We start from the raw sequence: 4,943 nt of genomic DNA on the forward strand, positions 1-4,943 counted from the left end.
CGCCGTGTCCAGCCCCTTCAGCTCCTCCATCCCTCGGATCACCCGCGTCCCGTCCGACAGCCTCCGCCTCCTCTCCGGGTCTGTCACGTTGAGCCACTCCTCCTTGGCTGTCGTCGTGATCCCGTAGTTGCTCGTCGTGAACGCTTCCTCCGCGTCCTTGCCCTTGCAGTGCTCCTCCTCTATCGCCTTCATCAGCTCCGTCTGAGGTAGCCCGATCCGCTCCATCAGCCCCCCGTAGTACTCCTCGATCTTCCCGTACACGGCCTCGCGTACCTCCGCAAACTTGCTGTTGTGCGACGTCGGACCGTCTCCTCCCGCCCGCCCTCCTGCCTCCGCCGGCCTCCTCAGCGCCTCCTCGAGCCTCCTCCCTATCGCCGTCTGCCATAGAGCCGATAGAGCGCTCTCCGTCATCCCCTGTAGCCCCGCAAGAAGACTTGCCGCGCTCCCGCCGGGGATGCACTCCGCCATGACTCGGAGGATGTTGAGGTCGCCGAGGCTGCTGGCCTTGCGCTCGAGCTCCCACTCTCTTGCGACTCTCACCTCGTAGTCGTCGTACGAGAGCTTGTCAGGGCCTGCGTGCGGCATGAGGGCCGACGCGTCGACGCCGAGAGCCATGCCGAGGTTCTTGAGAATCGGTTTGTATTCCTCGGAGTCTCGAGGGGTCTGAAAGAGCTTCTTGAGGTCAGAGATGATGTCGTCGGGTATGGTCCAGCTGGTCGTCTGCTGGACACTAGCTGGTGGATCAGCCGTGGGATGGCTGATTTGAGATTTGATCTCGATGTCTGTCTTGTTTGACGGCTGAGTCGTAGGGCTGGAGATGCTTGACGGGATGGTCTCTACGTCTCCTTGAGGGGCTGGGGGATCTTTGACAGTCTGCTTTCTCAGCTCGGCCTCGAGCTCTGAGATCCTTCTTGTCGCTTCTTCCAACCTCTGCTGGAGTAGCGAGTCATCACGACCGTCCTCGGGCTTCACTTTGGACGAGAAGCAGGGGAAGCAACTCATGTCCCTTTCTCAGCCCAGGGAGAAACCTGCTACAGGAGCTTGCATCAGCCGGCTTCAGATATCCTCTGTCCTCCACCTCCCTCTCCCTCCCTCTTTTTATGTCTCTCTATCTTGGATCCTCTGTTCGTGGTTCGGTTTACAGCACAACGATCTGATTACAGAGCAGCACAGCCTTGTGTTGTACACCTGAGGCTTTCTGTCTATACACTCTGATCCTACTGCCTGCAACTGCAACTCCAAGAGCGTATCAGTCGCCTGCTTTTCAAGAGCTTATCAAGTATTCACCTCAACAAATGCCGTCTATTCTTGATGATAAGACCTATGACTCATACTGACTTCCCCTCTCTTGCTCACTTATCCATGCATGTCTTATTCTCTCTCGAGTTTCTGCCCTGCTTCCGACTCTGCCTCCTTCTCCCACGCCTTCTCCTTTCTCCCTTTCAGTGACTGTTCGTAGAGAGAGGGAAAAAAGACAGCGAGGGAAGAAAAGAGAAGGAGAAAGAAAGAAATAAAGAGATCAAGAGAGCAAGCTTCTCCATCCTTGCTTGACACAGCAGGAGAGGAAGTACGAATGCCGAAAACACATTAATCAAGCACAGAGAAGGTTTCCTCGCTCCTCTTGGTATTCTTCATATTTCATCCCTTCCATCAGCCGTTTCTTTTACCTCCTCTCTTCTCCTTTCTTCTGTCTGTTGTCACGTCTCCTTCTCTCTGCAGCAGCTACAAGACATCTCACACACACTAGCGACAAGACAAGCTTGTCCTCACCCTCCCTCAAGCTCCTCCCATCCCCTCTCCCTCTCTCCTCCCGCTCTCCCCCTTCATCCTCCTGCCATGTTTCCCGCCCAACCACCCCTTTACATGGAGCCCTACCCTAGTCGCATAGCACCCTCTAATTCCCATGGTTTATGTCTATCAGGTACGGGTGAGCAACACCTGCCTACCCTACCTGTTGATGTATTTTGCACTGCCCTACCCCACCCCCAGAAGCTCCAGGATTCCGCCAGTCAGCGTAAGGGGTGGATGCTAACTGATGAGCAACGGTTCCGAGGCGGACTGCTGTCGATGAAAACCGTTGAGAGGATTGACTAACTTAGTCATCTACTGCGATCTCAGTCAGTGATCGGGAGCCTCGGCTGCGGCTGACTGGACCTTGATGTCCGTCAGCCTAGTAGCGAGCAAACAAGATCGCCCGGGCCGCGGCCAGCAGCCAAGACTGACTATCCTCCTCGTCTCCGCATCGCCATACCTCCCCGCCGTCTCACTGAGCCTCTTGCTCAGCGGCAGCCTCGCGACTCAGGCCCGCCAACCTACAAGCCGCGGAGTCACTGCTCTATCTACACTACAACCCCCGGGTGCTGTATGAGCTCTGACAGTGTCTCGGGCAGGCTGACTACCGGTACCGCCTCATCGCCCCCCCGTGAGCAAGACCTCTGGGTGTCTCTCAGCTCCTCCAGCACACCCCGACATGCAAGACAAGAGGCCTACTATAGTACTACTGCAAGCCATATATCATTTGACTCATTTGACCAAATTGCCCACCTGACTTTTCCTTCGTGACTCAACTGAATTTAGGTTTGAAATAGACTAAAGTTAGTACCAAGAGACGTGGGGTTACCTGACCCGGCAACCAAAGAGAACGGCTACACTATGTGACTGTTCTGCTCGTTACTGAATGTTGTGAGACGCAGTAGAGTGAAACGAACTCTGATCGATCAAACATTCAAGATCCGGAGTTACACACTGTGTGAGCGAGTGCTCAGTGACCCGAGGAGCAGTAATGAGATCAGAGCCGGGGGCAGCTGAGAACCCCCTGATCAGCACACGATGACTCTTGGGACAAACGATGCTCGGCACGAACCAACTTGTCTCTTCGTCTAGGGTCGACGCACGGCGTCAGGTGACCGATGACAGCGTCTCACGCGGAAGAGTGGAAAGAAGGTGTTGCCAAGACAAACAAGAGTCCGAGCAAAGTGACTCTAGAGCAGATGAAAGAAGGTGTTGCCAGACAACAAGAGTCCGAGCAAAGTGACTCTAGAGCAAGATGGAAGAAGGTGTTGCCAAGACAAACAAGAGTCCGAGCAAAGTGACTCTAGAGCAAGATGGCGTGATGGGTGCGAGGGAGAGATGCATGGGAGGAGAGAAAGGAAAGCAAGTGATCATTCAATTTATTGACTGAAAAAGAAGGACAAACCGGAGCAAACAAAGGAGGGGGAGGATAGAGCCAACAAACCCGCCTCAATAAAATACTAGGAAACGAAGGAGGCAGCGAAAACCGGCATTCAGGAGGAAGAGGTTGGAGACCTTGTCTTGTCCAAGGGGAGGATGGATGAAGACATCGGGGGGGTTGGAATCGCGTCCATGAGAGAGGAAAGAGAGTGACTCAGTCGTCATGCTTCTGATGGTGGTCTTTGATAGCCACGTCAGCGGTCAGCACAAGACCAGATCCATTCCTCAGCACCACCCCCTCACCCACCACAGGGCCGAAGCCACCCCTCCACCATAGTCCATACACGCCAACTTTCATTAACGGGTAACCCGGTCTCACTCGATCCCTTGCCAGAGAAGACCTTGCGAGACATCCTAGTAGCCTATGACCTGTCTACACACCCGGGTGCTATCTAGCCTAACAGTCTGACCTGACTACGGGTACTCCTGAGCTCGGTCCTCGGCGTTGAGCCAAGTAGGTTGGCGAGTGTCTGCCGGTACACTCGGAGGACTGTTTACGAAGCGGCGGCTCTTGCACACAGTCGCTCGGAGCTTGCGGAGTTGTGTGACACTGGAATGAGTTTCAAAGTCTCAAAGACTTTGAAATTCTCGGGTCTGATTTCAAAATCAGACTCGAGACTTCCGTGCGTCACACAACGTCGGTCCACTTGCAACAAGCTTGATTTCGATCCGTCATGACCCAGGAGTCACAAGCCTCGTATACATGCCCAACCATGTTGATCTCATGTCTGGTCAGTAATGATGTTTTCTGGAGTTTCTCTTTGTTGGTGTTTTTTCGTTTCTGCTGCAAACTCATGCAATCCCATCAAGTCTCGTTACACACATTCGGATGACTCTTCTCTTCAATCAGGCTCCCTCTCTAGCCGCAAGTTGTTTCAAGTCAGCCCTATCACTAGTATCCCAGCCACAATCTGTTTGATCCATCTTCGCATGCACTCTAGGAACAACAAGCCTTTCCCCAGCCAGATTGGTCGGTCGGATATCAGCTACACTGCGGACCGGACATGAAGTTGCCGGAAAACACTGGGAGCTACTAGTCGATTCCGAGTCTGACTGTTATTTCAAGTCTCTTGATCGTCAGCTTTGAGTAGGATCAAATCAGCAACTCCCAGGAGACTGCGATCGAGGGACGTGTTGATGTCACAGAGCTACTGGTGGCTAGCCTTACACATGAGAGACTGCCAGAGCTACTTGTGCATCGGTGAGCAACTTCACTTGTGCATCGGTGAGCAAGCTCACTTGTGCATCGGGGAGCAAGCTCACTTGTGCATCGGTGAGCAAGCTCACTTGTGCATCGGTGAGCAACTTCACTTGTAGATCGGTGAGCAAGGTCACTTGTGGATCGGTGAGCAAGCTCACTTGTGCATCGGGGAGCAAGCTCACTTGTGGATCGGTGAGCAAGCTCACTTGTGCATCGGTGAGCAAGATAAGACTGCACAACCTCTTCAAATGCCTTGAAACGGATGTTCCACCCTCGCGACAGCAATCTCTGGTTACAAGATCTTTACGGTTCAAGTATCATCTTTTGGTGATCAAAAGCCGGCGGGCAAGCTTGTCTCTCCTTGTTCAAGTTCCTCTCTTATCTTCTCCTCTATCACTACTTCCTCTCCTACATCACCCCCTACTCTGACGCTCTCCCATGACCCCCCACCCCTCCTTGTCCATACCCACCCCTTTCTTTCCCCTCGTGTCTGGTCAACTTCCTCCCCTAC

The sequence above is a fragment of the Guillardia theta genome (assembly GCF_000315625.1).
Source record: "Guillardia theta CCMP2712 unplaced genomic scaffold GUITHscaffold_297, whole genome shotgun sequence".
NCBI classification, from domain to species: domain Eukaryota; class Cryptophyceae; order Pyrenomonadales; family Geminigeraceae; genus Guillardia; species Guillardia theta.